Genomic DNA, 16971 nt, shown 5'->3' on the forward strand with positions numbered 1-16971 from the left:
GCAATAAGAGCTCTGCAGACATCATTAGTTTTAAAACAAGTCCTATATCAATAGATTTTTTTCTTTTTCATCCAAGTTTGTATATTTGTGGAAGACCCAGACACAGATGAAGCCAATGTTGTCTGACCATCTAGAGTTGGCTACATGCAGTATAATGCCAAATCAGGTGGGAAAATGTGATTGGCCAATGATTGCATGAGAACGCATGTGGTGTCATTGGTCGACTAAAACACATGGGGTTTTTGGCAAACCAGTAGTTCATCCCAACCAGCTCTGACTAATGTGGCCAAAACAATGCAGAACAGATGCCATCATGCACGGCCATTTAGCTGCTTACCACAACTGTAATTAAACTGGTTATAGGTGAATCCTCTCTCTGTATATCAGCCTGTGGTTTATCAATCCGTGCATTGCTCCCTGCAAGGTGATTGCATGATCAGCGTTTGTTAGGATAGTGCTCGTTTTATCACAGTGACAAAAACTCTACCCGCAGTAAACTCTACAAAGGTCGGATGGATGGTGAATGCAGCTCGTTGTATCTATGATCCATCAGTCGCTCTATCCTGTGTGTACAATCTAGTCACCACTTTTCATTTTCTTATCTGTTTTCTTAACAGTTTTCCTTTATTTTTTTCCATATTCATGTATTTATTCCTATTTATATGTGATTTATTATTTTATTACTTTTTTATTTTTATTATCCTTAATATCATTTGTTTAATCATTTCTATTACATTTCCCATTATTTTATACATCCATCAGTACTAAGTATTCTAATAATGTATCCATCACATCCTACATCATCATACCATCCTTTCCGTCATATAACCCCATCCATCTACATATTACCTTCCTACTCACTCTCGCTATCCCACGTCCATCCCTTCATTTACCTCTCCATTTTTATTTATCAATTTTTTAATTTTCCTCTTTTTATTCTTTCTTGCGCTGTAACCATGTTGTCGTTTCCCTGTTAATAGTGGGAACTACAAAAGATATATTTTTTATATGTATTCTCTCTCTTCTTACAGGTACACAACGCTAATGGGGAACTGTCCTAAAAGCTGCATTTGGTCCACTGACTGTTGCATCCCTCTACCGCTGTGTCCAAAACTCTAGCGCAGCTCAAAGTGGGACAACAGGTCTGAAGCCCCCCCCCCCTTCCCCCCGGATAGCGGGACAGGTGTGAAAGTGCATTAGTCCTGCAGAAATCAGGATTATTGAGAGCTTTGCAACAAGCCTCTGTCCATCGCAGTTAAGTATCAGTTGCTCAAAGTTGCCTCCCCAAACATAGGAACTGCAAGCCTTTAGAAATACCAAAATTATTTTCCCTTTACTCCTCTCTCACTCCCTCCAGCAGTATAACAGGCATTCGGAGACATCTCTATTTATAAAGTTATTGTCTGAAAGCTGCAGTGCGGAGACCTGTTCCAGGTTTGGCGACAGTTTGTCTATAGAAGAAGAAACCCCCACTGATACACGTTCTAATTAAACCAAACACCTGGCCTGGCAGAGACGCTTCTCCCGTACGTGGGTCAACTTCTGCTTTCTTATTATGTGCTCGCAGCTGAGCTTTAGACACAATGTTCAGCTGTATCTGGTAGTTACTGTGGGGTCGTCTCTTCATTACTTTAGAAGTGCTTGGGAAATTGTTTAATTAAAAAGTGTTGCACATTTCCTCTTCTCTTTGTGCTCTGTTAGTGAGATCAGAAGTTGACAAACAGGTCAGTAGAGGTCATCCGTGGTCATCGTACGCCTGCATTTACCAACAAGTCCGATAATGAGCCAATCGATTTCAGTCGTATTATTATCGAGCAGGGGGATTATTTTTGGAGCTCACAAGCTGCGCTATCGCTGCAGTTGCCGCAGCGTCTATGGCCAACAAAGTACTCAGAACAAATATTTGTCAACAGCAGCTGCGGACAACGGGCAGATTTACAACCAGACATGTTCATTATTCAAACAACTAAATGTCAGGCTGGGTTGTGACTTGGGTGCCCTCTCTAAAGGTCTCCAAAATTACTGTCTGGTACACAAACACCTCTGAACCCAATAAAGGTCCCGTTTTTCCTTGCAGTGGAAATACTCCATTAAGAGAAAACACATTATAAGTCCGCATGGGAGATAATTACAGCAATAAATCAGAGCTCACTTAAGGGCGACTATTTCACTGTCGGACATCATAGCAGATACCATTATATAAGACAGAGCTACAGCAACGAGGGTTTATCCAACTGAAATTAAAAAGGAGAGCACCAGAGAGACCGTTACATAAGAGCTGAAGACAGAGTATTGATGTGGCTGAAGAAGAGGAATGGACATCGTTAGACAATAATATTTACTTTCCTGAGATTCAAGGAATGATGGAGTTTACCAGTTGGATGTAGTATATGAAATATATAATTCAGCAATATATGGATTAAATTTGTGCCCATTCATTGGAAGGGTGCAATTAAAAATAAGAATTGACATGTTGCCCTGGTATTATCAGAAGTCACGTTTTCCCACCTAGGTACGGTATCCTCCATATTACAATTAGTATCCTATATAGCACCAACATATTATGCAGCACTGTACAGTCAAAGAATGTTCTATTCATTGACACCAGCCCGATGGAGCGCAAAATCTAATTTCCCTAACTGAACGCATGCACATTAGGGTTCCTTAGTCAGATGCCAATCAATATATGTCTGGACCATGGGGGGAAACCAGGAGCAAACCCACCCTATAGCGCCATTGTCTGATTCGAACCCAAGGCCAAAGCCATGCCAGGCAGCCATGCTAACCACTGGTGATACCGGATTACAGACCTTACATTAGATGCTGGTACAACATAAAAATACACTGTGTAACTTGGACATATGTAGAGGTCTGTCCTGTTGATAAGTTGGTTTACACTTAACCCCCATTACTTGGTACCATCTCCGTCGTACCTTGTACCCTTGGTCTCTCCACCCCCAGACTCTTACGGTTAGAGGATTGTGGTTGTTTACCTCCAGTGCAGACAATCAGATGACGAGAGCGCTGTCAGGGGAGATTCAAACCCCTCTCAGTATCTTAATAGTAACTAAAATTTGACACTAATGTGTAAAAGATGGAGTCAGGTTCACTACATGTCTCTGCTCTGCTCGAACAGCTTGGATAGGTTGCGACCACCATCGGTTAATGCTCTCTACCCGTGACTCTCAGACATTGGCGGTGTGTGGTATTAATATGGTAATGGTGAGCATTGAGGAAGGGGGGAGGGGCTCCACTGTAACGGTACATGGTGAGGGCTTATTTAAATACCAGGCCTTGTGAAAACATGGACAACCCTCTTAGGGCAGAGTCCCATGGATGCCTCACTATGAACACGTCGGGTTTACAAGCCTTGTAATCACTACTGAAAGAGCCGGGGTGCCTTTAGGTTACTGACACACAAGAGCTGTTTCTGCTTTTTTCTCCAGCACTTTATTTTTTTAAGGCTGAGTCCAGGCAGACCTTTTTTTTTTTTTTTTTTTTTAAATGTATTTGAAGCAATTTTACACTTCAAACCTGTCCTAAATCGCCTCTACATTCACTTGAATGAGTTTCTAAAAAAGTAAAAATAAAGAAAAACCACTCAAAACGCCTAGCGGCTTTTTATTTCATTTGAGAATTAGGACGGCCTCATTTTCCACGCTCCGGCGCGAGGCAACGGTAGATCACCTATAAAATTTACGCCTTTCTGGGCAAAGATTTACATCAATGTGTGTACATGTATTCATACTTTGTTTTATTTACACTAACGTTTATATTCAGTCACTCCTTATGCATTTAAAGGTTTGAAAAATACAACTTCTGGACCATTAATGTCCTGGCACCCCCAGTAGGAAAGTGCCAGGCTGGAGCGCAGTACAGATCAGAAGCAGGGAGAGTTATGCCCAGGGGTCTGGCTACCAACTTTGGAGACAATTCTGGTTTGGAAGGGGCATTAGACACCAACCAATATTAAATTAAGAAAACATGCAAGATAGGTGAATCATTCTTAACTGGTTAAAAGGGACAGAGGATCCGACTAGTGTCTTCAGGGACCTCTATCCCCAGGAGCTACAGCTAGAGATGGGTACTAGTCCATTATTCCCACGTGGCAGATAGAGACGGCCATACCCATGTGAATTGTGGGTCTGCTCTTGCACTAGCCCCTGCTGGTGTGACTTATGCCCACGGCTATCCTATTATCCTATTGACCGGAAGCTCTCTGTCACTTCCCACACCCCTGCAGGCTGTGTAGTCTCTTCTACTGGAATGCATGTGAGAAGTCGTCTCACCAGTGACAGTGTGTAGCTCAAGGGATCACACAACAGACTTGGGCACCTGTGTGAGAGTGGACAAGTCACCTACACATCAAATGTGCCAATGGAAACCATGGTCTGATGAACTATTTATCTGTGTTCTTCATGCCAAGTTAGAGAAGGAAAGGTGACTGTCAGGGAGGGCAATGATGCATGCACATTGATTAGCGTTTAATAACTGTTCGTGGTTAATTAGTTCACATATTTAATACCCCAGTGGGTAATAGTTGCACCCCATTTAGAGGGGTATGAGTGCTTGTTGGTCAAAAGTCATGTCCCAAGTATCAAGTTTCCATTCAGACTAATGCATTTATCTGTCTGACCACAGAGTTGCACCGTCCATCCCACCAGAGCCAGTTTGCACCATTCATAATAAATGTGGCTTTTACATCAGTCTATGTGTGTTTCTCCCTTACTGTATGAGTGCATGTAGTAAGCCGGGCAGGGCTTGTCCAAGTGGACCCATGGGAGAAGACGAATACCCTACTACCCCGAGGACCCCAAACAAGATAGAAGTCTTATTAGGAGCGAAGGATCATAATCCCAAGGTTACACCAGCCCTGCACTGAGTAGGGATTACAGAGGTTTAATCTAAGGGAATCCAGGAGTGTAGAGTAGAATTGTTTTTCAGCTCAATACCATCGATAGTATCCAGCGCTAACACAGGACTAGAATTATGTGTATAAATGTTAGAGAAAAACAATTGTTTCTGACAGTGTTCCAGGAATAGATTCTGAATTCAACACGGACAGAGTGGTTCTTAAAAACATCAAATAAACTTTAATTACACCATACAAATACTTTATTTACAGAGAAGCTGTGAGATTAACACAGGCGGTCTAGTAAGAAGCCAGGACAAAGGGGGTGGGATCCCCAGGCCTGAGGCGCCAGGGGGCGTTCAGGACCCCCTCTTATTGGTTGTGATAATTACGGCTAAGGCTATGGCTGAACCTTCAAAAGGTTTTAAAAAAAAAGCTATGATCTCTTTTTCACCAAACAAACCTCAAGTCCTTATTTCAAGCAAAAAGGGGATGGGTAGCAAGAAAGGGGGGCGTCAGCCACTAGTCAGTTTATCAAGATTCTGGTAGAGGTAATGTGCAGAGAGATCTAGGGGGGACCTTACACGCTAACACCCTATCAAAAGCCCAAACACACCCAGGTCCCAGGGGCTACAAGTTCATAACACTGATTCTAATTAAATGAAATGATAGGACTGATAAGAAGACAAGCTGCATGCGATGTATCCACCAAATACCCACTGTCACAAATTAATCTTTATAAAAAATAAAAAATACAATTTCAGTCAAAACAGACAAATCTAACAAAGGATGGGTAAAGGTTAAATCAACTAAATTGACGTGATAAATTCGCAATTACTAATTGTTGGCACAGTCAGTGTCTATCTGACAGGAGAAACCGCAGAAGAGTGGACCTCAAAGTCAAATTTGCCTAAAGTGATTCATCTAAAGGTTAAACATTCTAAATAAATTCTTGAACAATACATAAACTAAAACACGTAGCTAAATCCCAGCAAGTTCAACAGGTTCGACCATAATCGAGCGGATTCTAACATGTTTGACTTTAAATGGATACATTATATAGCATGTTTAATTGTTTTCCAGGCAAACATTTTATAGTCTATTTCAGTGGTTCCCAAACTTTTTCAGTTCGCGGCACCCTTAGAGTCTCCATAATTTTTTCAAGGCACCCCTCCAAAATAAATTACCGAGCAGTCCTGATTTAGAAGTAGTTGGGTCAAAAAATTGTAATAAGTATTTAGGTCAGGACAGAAATACTTATTAAGTTGTATGCAAAAATGCTCCCTCTGCATCCAGACACTCTGCCCCCTCTGTATCCAGACACTCTGCCCCCTCTGCATCCAGACACTCTGCCCTCTCTCACGCTGTCCCCCTCTCACGCTGGTCCCCCCTCCTCTGCCCTCTGTCACGCTGGACCCCTCCTCAGCCCTCTGTCACGCTGGTCCCCCCTTGCCCTCTGCCACGCTGGCCCCCCGTCCTCTGTCCCCTCTGCCACGCTGGCCCCCCGTCCTCTGTCCCCTCTGCCACGCTGGTCCCCCCTCCTCTGTCCCCTCTGCCACGCTGGTCCCCCCTCCTCTGTCCCCTCTGCCACGCTGGTCCCCCCTCCTCGGTCCCCTCTGCCACGCTGGTCCCCCCTCCTTGGTCCCCTCTGCCACGGCACCAGCCATAGAAATAACAAATAACACAAAAACTTACCAATCCGCACGGCGCCGGGACCCAGCATCCACCTCTCTCACGCATCTGTCACTGACAAGTTGCTGCCTGAGAGAGGAGGATGCTGGGAACTTTGGGAACTGCCGGTCTATTTTAAAGTCGTTTGTTTTAACTGCAATCCTTAACATTAAACCGTGAATCCAAATCAAACCAGTCCAAAAATGATGATCATATCACAAACAAGTTTGAAGCCTTCAAACTCGCTACAGTACATTGAATTTTGAACCAGTTCAAATAATTTGACCACCTCACTTTTCACTGCGGGCAATAACTAAATTACAATTCAACAACCAACGCTAGTAAGTTTATATTGGGTGAGCAGGTTGTCGAAGAGGAGACGGTAATAAACATCGGATTACAGTTAAATTCATCTAGAAATAAAACGAATTGCCTGTAGCGGCAAATGTGCACAAAATCACAAGAAACTAGAATGTGACACGCTGGATTTATGGGTGAATTTTAGTTTCTAAGCGGAGTTCTATATTGAATAACGTCGTCTACAAAAGGAAGAAGAAAAGAATCAAGTTTGGCACAGCTGGGGGCATAGATGGAACAGAAAAAAAACCATTTCAAATAGAATATTTTTGACCCCAAAGTCACATATATTTCTATTTCTATCTACGCCACAAGTGTTCCACTTACTCATTGTTACCGAATCGTCCCAATTTACCGGACAGCGAGCGGTGAACTCAGAGCCGCTGATAAGAAATATTGAACGAAGGTAAATGAAACCCCCAAGAATATATCTTGAGTCGAATAATGAAGAAGAACAGACAGGTTATTAAATTAGTTGCAAAATACTGCAGTCCTAAACGGCAACAACAGAAAGGTGAACAGCTATTGTGTTCTTCTTCCTATTGTGCTTTGTTCCTAAATAATCCTGGTTAGAGACAGCTTTTCATACACAACACAATGTCTGAGCGGCTGTGTCTCCGGCTAAAGTGCAGGGGGTCTGAAGGAGGCCACACGAAATAGGACATCCAAACATTGAAGCGTTTAGCCTCTCGCCACTGAAGTATATAATACACAAGTGCTGCCACGACGGCAGAATAGAGAACCGGGAACAGGGGAGATAAAGCTATTAAAGGCTGAACAAGAGTCTCAGCATCCAGACGCTGCTGTATATTACCCAAGATATAAATGTACAGATCCCGTCCAGCTGATTACATCTTGATCTAGGAATGTTCTGCGAGGACCTAGAGTCTGACGCTAGATACCAGTCATTCATCCTAACCAAACGCTCTCTGCGGGATTAAATGCCATTCTATCTAATAATATGATTTATACCCGCAGTCTCCCCTGCCCAGATCAAAACATTGTAACAATAATTCATTGTAGGGGATGCTGTGAGGAGTAATCCTGTTTGCAAAGCTGAAATAAATGAGCATTTGGGCATTGCTTGACACATATTCTGGCAGCTTATTATATTTATTTAATATTTATATGAAAGGGTGATTTAGAAAACCTGCAATTCCCACTCTGCACGCCTCCACATTACATGTTGTGTGCAGTATCCTTACCGCTGTAGCAGACGCACCACGCGCGGCCTATAGAGAGCAGAACAGATAGAGTCTGTCCTGCATTGTACCAGGTCTTGCTGTGGCCCACAGCCAAACCGGCAATCGTCAATCTGGCAGCGAATCGGAATGTTTTGTTATCGCGGCCCTGAGATGGTGATAATCGAACAGGTGTTTTGGCGGCACAAGTAAAAGTATGGGTACACTACAGCTGGCGACAGCCGTGTTATCACCATATAGGGTGAAGCAAGTTAAAACCCCAACGTCAGCAAACGCACTCTCTTTCCGTCTTCAATAAACAGGTCAAGTTTGTTGTGTTGTCATCCGGGTAATTTGCATTAAGTGACACCATGAATAGTATTGAATTAAATCAACTTCTTCAACTTTTGAAATCCATTCCTCCAAAGGTTCTGTTTACTGTTATGCGGTAATGATGAAGATATTCTAACGCCGCTTATTGTGCCGATAGAAAATCTTGTGTTGTGGCAATTTACTTATGTGTTTCCCCCAGAGGAGGATAGAGGGGGGATTACATTGCAATGGGAACAAGTTTACACACAACAGAGTTACATTAAGTGTTCATTAGGGAATTAATGAGATTAGTGGAAATAGGCATTATTAAGGTAAAGAACATTATTTCTGTGAACAATGTAAAAAAAATGTAGGGCAGGTCCATCCAATTTATAATGCAATTCCAATACCTACTAAGCTGTGTCTCTCTCTACTTCTAACTTACTTTCCTCAGCCAGAAATTCCACTGCTGACAAAATATCCAGTTCTAACAAGTACAATCACCACCCCTGTACCCTCCCAAACGTTGCATGAAAACTTGTAGAAACCAAACAATGAATATCTTCTGTAAGTGGAAAATGTTTTTTTTTGCTTTTAAGTCTAGAAATCCTCAGCAGATGAAGTTGTCCAGCGTTGCTGGGCACCTATATACGTAGCGGCTCAGGACTAGTGGTCCGACTCCTGCTGGCACAGTCACCAACATTGGCCATTCGTCCAGCATTGAGGTGGAGGGGAGAGTGGCTGTAGTTTCATGGCAATTTCTCTATGTGGATGTGATAAATGATTACGTTATTTCAGCATATTATACCCAGGCTGGTGTTGTAACGTTTGGCTGTATAACTCAGAGGCCGCCACTAGGACTGACCTTTCTGCTCTTTCCAAGCTGTAAATAATTTATATTCATTCTAAAGATCTGGGAGAAGCAGGAAGCAGCCAAGGCATGTAATATGGATTAACGCAGCGTATGAGAAACAAAACTAGATATGGACAATGTCACAGCTCCTAGCAATATGGGAAGTATACAGAACGGGCCACCGAAAACGTCACACACAAATGTTCTTGTGCAGCATTGGAGAGTAATCCCCAATCACAGGTTGTTGTGACTAGATATCTCTATATATGGGAACCTGCACTAATAGAAAAACAAAATACAGAACATACCTAACGTTACACTCCGTTATTTTTTTTTAATTGACTTTACATTTTTCTGATTGACGTATCTAGTATGCAGACGTATCATCATACTCTTAAAGCGTTTCTCGATTCACCTTAAATGTATCTTCATGTGTACGCCCTCTAACGCACTATTTAGATATGTGCCTATCAGCATAACCACAGACGAGCGCCATTTTTGCAGCAATCCTTGTACTATACATACTGGGCCTGAGTCATTAAGGCAAAAAAGGAATAAATGTTCTTTGGGATAAACCATGTTACAATGCAAGGGGTGCAAATTTAGTTTATTATTTTGCACATAAGATAAATACTGGCTGTTTTTTCATGTAGCACACAAATATTTGCCAGCTTTATTATTACACTGAAATTTAAAGTTGATCTAGGACATGTCCTACCCCAACTATAAATCTTTCCCCACATTTTAAATTTACCTCCCCCTCCAATGCAACATGGTTTTGCCCAAGTGCAAATGTTACTCCTTTTTTATGCTTTGCTCTCCTTAATGACTCCACTGTGTGTAGTATTTGAGGGTGATGTGTACACATAGAATATGAACGTATAGATGAACGGATAAGGTCACAATGCCGCCCCTTGTATGAGACCGGATACACGTGCGTCCTATTCCGCGGTGATTATACAACAGCCGGAGATATAATATCTGATTGGCTGAATGAACAAAAAAAAAAAACCAATATTAAGAATTCAGATATTCAGAAACTAATCACCGTTACATCCACATCAGGGTTTGGCTGTAAGTCTGTATATAGCAGAGATTTAGTGATTTTCTATACATTCACAGTCATCTGTTTCCATGTTATGTAGGTCACATTAAGAAGCTTCTTTTTGTTTTTATTGTAAAGACTAATCCATATTGGTAAACCTGCTTCAACACAATGTAATCTGATCAAGGATACTTAAGATAACAGACCACTGTCTCGGTCAATGACAGACAAATGCACCGACTGCATCATGATACAAACACATTGCTTATTATATAAACATGTATATCGCTCACACTGATTCCTGTGGGATTAACAAAGGCTCTATCAGATCTGAGAGATGCTATAAAGTTATTGCTTTGTTAAATCAAGTATTCTATCAATTTGTATAACAATGTGTCCACTTGGGGAACTATTATACTGGGGTCCGTGGCTAAAAACTCATTTTATTGCAGCGAGCAGCTTTGCAATTAGATGTGGTTTTATTAATTTCATATATACAGAGACATGTGTTATCTGGTATACAAAGTGATATGTTTTACTAAACATTTATAAGTGACATATAAAAAGCTCTTATATGTCCTGGCACTAACTGTACTTCACATTTATAAATGCTAAAGTATACAGCGTATAATGCAACGTATAATTTTCTCCGATGTGACCTCTAGCCTCATAGAGATATAATCTTGTCTTTCCACAATATCAGTGTTTGCGGCAGAGAAATGTCTCAAATAAAACATATTAAAAATGAAATCGCTCAAACTATAACACCCAATCTCCATTAAAGATTTAAGTCAAGCTTGGACAACATGTGACTCTCCAGGTGTTGTGAAACTACAAGCTCCAGCATGCTTTGCAAGCTGATAGCTAGTAGTGCATGCTGGGACTTGTAGTTTCACAAGTCACAGCAGATTGTCCAGGCTTGAATTAAGTAATTGACTCTAGGAGTGTTGCAGTCCTAAGTCAGCGATACAAGTGCAGGTGACATTTTGCTATTCTTACTGAGGAACACAAAAACCCCCCAAAAAGTTCATTCTTAAAAAAAAAAACGTGCCCATCCTAACATCCAAGCTCACTACATAAGTATAAAGTTACAAGTTACGTTGCAATAAGAAGAAATGTGTCATTAAAATAAATACATTTGTCTGTGAGATCTCTGACGGTTGCATTTCTAAACACGAGCTTCATCATGAAGATCAAAAAAACCCATTAAAGCAAATCAGAGTTTTGTAAAAAGCAATTGAAAAACACCAATCAAGGGAAGGCTGTAAAAAAGATCTCAAAAACTTGTCTTGGAGTGAGCAATTCATAGTTCAGACCACAAGTCCATTGAGAGCTTACGGAATGATTTGAAACTTGCTTCTCACCAACATTCCGCATCCAATCGGATGGAAAGACTGGAATGAAGAATGGGAATTGCAGTGTCCAGGTAAGTTAAGCAGGTAGAGACTTATTCAAATATACTCACAGTTAGTAATAGCAGCAAAAGGGGCTTCTACCAAGTAGAACAAGGGGGTGTATTTATGTAATCAATTAATACCCAAAGGATCTATCTTTGTAATTAAGGAAACTCTTTAGGGACCAATTCAATCCAGCACGGCCAGTGGCACTTTTTACAAGAGAATAGAAAATTTTGCACACAAAATTCCACCTAAGCTCGCCAGACCTCACACGAAAAGCGGCTTTCAGTTTTGCGTGCAAATCCGAGCAGCGTTGATTTCTCAGCAACTACTGAGGAACTGCTGCCAGCTATTGTGGAACTACAAATTCCAGCATGCACTGACACACATTGACTGACAGGATGAGCTAGTGCTTGTTAAGAAACTTAGCAGGAAAATACCCATTTTATGACTGTGTCTAAGATTTATAGTGATTTGTATGAGTTTACGACCACTGCGCCTCACCATTAACTTATAAAATATATTTTTAATGAGGTGCTTTTGAATTTACAGCCATATGATGAATTTTTGAGTCCGTTTTTTTTTTTTTGCATTTTTCTGATTTATTTAGGTTCTGTCTTCATTCAAGGAAAATGTTTGAAGAGCAGGCAGCTGAAGTGTTTAAAACACATATAGGATACAAATACGGATAAGAACAAGACAACGAGAAATTAACTATGTAAAACATATTTTGGTTGTTGAAAGAGCGGTGAATTAGGTAACTTACCGCTCTTTGTTCACCAGGCTTTTATATTCAGAATATTATTGCTGGTTACACTTCGGATACTACCATATGTCTAGGAAGTTTAACCCCCTGTAATGGACAAACGTCAGTGGTAGCAATACTGTGCGCCAAACAAATTATGCTAAATGAGGGATCCCCATTGTTCACATGTAAGTTCTCCAAAATAATATGCATGTGAGCTGGCTAATAAAAATGTAACCGCTCTGTCTATAATCAGCTACACGTTCCTCATTCTCCTTCAAACATGGGAATAAATCTCAGCTTGCAGATATGTTATCGTTGGGTAATACAACATATGAGCTTACTTCTCTGCCTTGGTTAGGATTGGTTGTCCTTAGATCTGTTGTATAGATACAAAGTAACTGGACGCTAGAGTTTTATAGGAAGGTGAACTTCCTCTTTAAATTATCAGGAGACTGCACAAAGATCCGCCCACCAAGAGGAAGAGGTAAAACGTTTTTTTTTTTAGATGTGTTTTGTTCGTCACTTTCTGTGTTTTCTTTATTTACTCCGTAAAGAAACACCGTTCAGGTGGTTCATTGTAAAAAAATGTTCTTTAGTGGGGTATCATTATCATTTTGGGGTAAATTTATCAAAACTTCTAAAAAGGAAAAGTGGAGATGTTGCCCATAGCAACCAATCAGTTTCTAGCTATCATTTATCTAATACATTCTAGGAAATGATAGCTAGAATCTGATTGGTTGCTATGGGCAACACCTCCACTCTTTCTTTTGCTAAGGTTTGATAAATCTACCCCCAAGTCATTGAAAGCAGAACTTTGGTTCCTCTCATACAGACCTTGCTGGACAATTTTCTCACTGGCAACTAAATAAGCCAAACAATTGATCGGACTGATCCAATGGAATCGTATCACTCAGAAAGAGATCAGGTCAGCCAGTTCCCCCTCATGTGTGAGATCATCAGCCAGACTATGAGTTGTAGGATCTGTGCAATTTGGATCTGCAGATATGTGGCCAATTTCTACACAGACATGATTGCTTGATCTGAACAACGCATTTCACCATTACCTGTAAAAGATGTTTGGGGGTTTCTTTTGGAGCTCTTGAGAAGTGCTGACACGTCAGAAGCACCCCTATAATGATCCTAAACTACCTCTTTTTCCACTTAAATAAAATTTTAAAGAAAGATGCTGTAAAAACAGCACAACAATGTCCTTTGTAAACCACATCCATATAGATGTAACTTAAGTATCACCTTTTGGCTGCTTTGTAAGAAGAGCCTCTTACTAAAATGTGACTGTTTAACCATTGGGACGTACAGAAACGGCTAAACCGATTATATCATCTGCTCAAGCATGTTCACCAGCCCTAGCCGGCGGCCAAAGCATGATAATAATCTACTTTCTTAATGAAATTCATGAGGATTTGCAAACAGAAAAAGAAAACAACCTGGAAGGGGACAGCGGAGGAGGGGGGCTTGTCAGATGGCCGAGATTTGCACACTAATGAAGATTATGAGGTGGGGGAACAGATCTTGGAGTCGTCCAAATGCATAAAATTATGAAGTCCAGATGATTAAGCAGGAAATACAAGCAGCAGAATATATTTCATGACCCAGTGACATCTCCCATCCAGACTGACTGCTGCTAATTGAATTGCTTCTTGAAGTGTACGGCAGTTAGTGGGCTGACAAAAGAAACGCAGAGATATTCTTCATTTCTTATCTCCATTGGAGAAAACACAGCTCTGGATTTTTTTTTTGACGAGCTATGTGGGAATACAGCCGCTTCTTGCATCCTCTTTGGTATTGGCGACAACAAAAAAGTTTTTTTTTTGGACAATGTTACACGTTAGAGACAGTAACTAGGTTCAGCCGACAGACGGGCAGCCTCGCTGCAGCCTGATCTGACATTAAATGAGAGCTGTGAAGATGAGATAAGAGATTGATGAACTTCAAGGCTGGAAGAGGCAAAGGAGAAATATGGCAATGTACTCACACAGGGCAAGATGGATGGAGCGGACATGTTTAGATAGTCAACAACCCATTCATTACAGGCAACAAACCGTTACCAAGAACAAGGCAATAAAATAAAGTCCAAGTAACCCCCCCCCTGCCCCCCCCCCCACCAAAAGCATCTTTTGACCTTTTCACTGCCAAATTTGCACCTCAGAAGGGCCCCATCATGGCATTTTCACGCTACGCAGTTTTTAATTCATTTTTATTTCAGATTTTATCTTGTTCTTTTGGGACAGATTTGGTACCAGCAAATATCTTTAATTTATGGGCATTAACCGTTTGCTACATTGACAAAATGTATTGAACCTACCAAATGTATCCTTTATTTATTTCCACAATGTCTACAACCACAACTGCTATAAAGCATCATTTAATCTTGAATAAACTATCTAATAAAGCAGTAACCACTTTCTGTCATATGTTATAAAAACAAAATGAAAAACATTTTTATTGCCAAAACAAAAAAAAAAAATCCCAATCTATGGCCGGGCGGCTATGAAAGTATCAATAAGCGTCTGCTAATCATTTCCAAACACCTATCTACAAGCGGTTCCATAGTTCTGCTGATTACCATCATCTGCTACTTACACCTGTGTCTGACCCTCCGCAAATAAAACAGCTTTTTCTGCATTATCTGCGTCCTTTTCCCAGTCTGAATTGTTCCACAATGCCGATAACACTCCCTGACTGTACTCGTCTACGTTACAATACCCCCCTTCCCTCGCGTCTCTTCACTCATAAGTGCCAAAAATTTGTAGGACCGCATAGCCACATTTGTGACCATTCGCTTTCTGGCTACGCGCTGCGCGCAAACATGCGAGGTATACTATGAAAATGGGCATAGTGCCAGAGTGCTGGATCTAGCAGGCTGTACCTACCACAAGTGCTTCAGAGTAGGACAAAAAGATAAAGTGATAAAGTAAAGCATGTCAGTTATGCTTTCAGTTGATCACCACTTATTTAATTTCAGGTAGACAGGAACACATTTCAATCTTGAGCCATTTAGTCAAGTATATTGAAGGAAAAAACAATACCTCTGTCTATGTTTCATTATAATGTCTCCTTAAAAAGTTGCCACAATTTCTTGAAAGAATAAGAAGTGTCGATCTCTACCTAATGCCTCCGTTTCCATCCTATTGTTATGTTGCAAAGTTATTATCCATTAATTACTACTCTCTCTCCAGGCAGCCACCACCCCACCTGCACGGTAGCATTCTGCTGTGTCCCTCTTTTTCCTGTGCAGGAACAGACACCATACAGTTGCAGTAGAGAAGAGATGTTAAGGGGAAGACCTGCGGCATCCAGTTGTCATGGTGACATCTTTACCATTCATCCAAATCCCTTTGCTGGATCAGACAGGTGTAGAGACTACACAGGGCGGGCGCAGAACGGGGGGTGGTTATAGTACTAAGGAGGATCAGTTACAAAGCTGGAAAATGCATTAAGAGACAGTCGTCAAACAATATATAAAATGTATTATAGAGAGAAGAATACGTTACTGTATCAGGTAAAAGATCACTTCATAAATAATTATACAACCTATATTACCATGAATAGTCATTTGCAAACTGTTGCCGACTATACAGAAGTACAATGGTTAAACTTTACACAAGTTACGTGTATGTTGCTCATAAAAGACCTTACTAGAAAACAAGTATATATCAATGTCAATTAAAAGACTCCTTATAGTTGTCAGCTGCTCAGACCCAGTGGTAACCCCATCGGTTGGCTGTACACACACGCGTCCTATTGTCTTACATCCGTGATCCGTGCATCAGTCTATCTGAATGTTGGAGTAGACTGTTGCCATTTTCTGAATAGAGTTCAGTGATGAACCCTACTGGAAGTTAAGTTGGTTTTACGGTGACTGCAATTGACACCAGTGGGTATATTTACCAAACTGCAGGTTTGAAACAGTGGAGATGTTGCTTATAGCAACCAATCAGATTCTAGTTATTATTTATTGCATTCTACAAAATGACAGCTAGAATCTGATTTCTTTTCACGCACTTGACAAGCACCTGTGTGTACGAGCCTTAATCAGGGACCGAATATCCGTGTCAGCAGAACAAATGTATGTATGGGGATTTCCTGAATGTACTAACGTCACATTGTATTATATATACACATATACAATACAAATACTTTAATCCTTCTACTGATTTTAGTCTGTAGTCCTTTCCTCTATTGCTGGGTTTTACAAACCATTATTTGATGTCTATAGCACCGTGCCCGTACTCACTGAGTCACCTGTTTCCAAGCATTACACCCGTGACCTCTCACTACATGTGGAGAGATATAGGGACATGTTTATTTATTAACAATATCTTGTCCCGTCAATTATATCATCTGTCACTGCAACATTGATAGATGATTTTTCTGCTCCATTTATTAAAGAATCATCCGGGACAACGCGTCCGATAGGAGCCTGTACCAGTGATCATGTTACATACCTTAAAGGTCCCGTTGTCTGTCTCTTCTCTCCGGTCAGTACGGCAAAGATGCTTTGTACATACATGACCTAAGATCACGCAGGCGCAGA

At 41.0% G+C, this 16971-nt stretch overlaps 1 protein-coding gene and 1 long non-coding RNA gene across 7 annotated transcripts in view; one reads left to right on the forward strand and one right to left on the reverse strand.

Moving 5' to 3' along the window:
• Positions 1–3454, forward strand: part of LOC142104484 (uncharacterized) — a 290160-nt gene extending 286706 nt beyond the window's left edge. For all 4 annotated transcript variants that reach the window (XR_012679573.1, XR_012679574.1, XR_012679572.1 and 1 more), the window contains one exon: positions 1032–3454. This is a non-coding gene — a long non-coding RNA (uncharacterized LOC142104484). The remainder of the gene's footprint in view (positions 1–1031) is intronic.
• Positions 1–16971, reverse strand: part of CHST8 (carbohydrate sulfotransferase 8) — a 260113-nt gene that overhangs the window by 63878 nt on the left and 179264 nt on the right. The gene's annotated exons all lie outside the window — the stretch shown is intronic.

The sequence above is a fragment of the Mixophyes fleayi genome, chromosome 10 (genome assembly GCF_038048845.1).
Source record: "Mixophyes fleayi isolate aMixFle1 chromosome 10, aMixFle1.hap1, whole genome shotgun sequence".
In the NCBI taxonomy this organism is placed as follows: Eukaryota; Metazoa; Chordata; class Amphibia; order Anura; family Limnodynastidae; genus Mixophyes; species Mixophyes fleayi.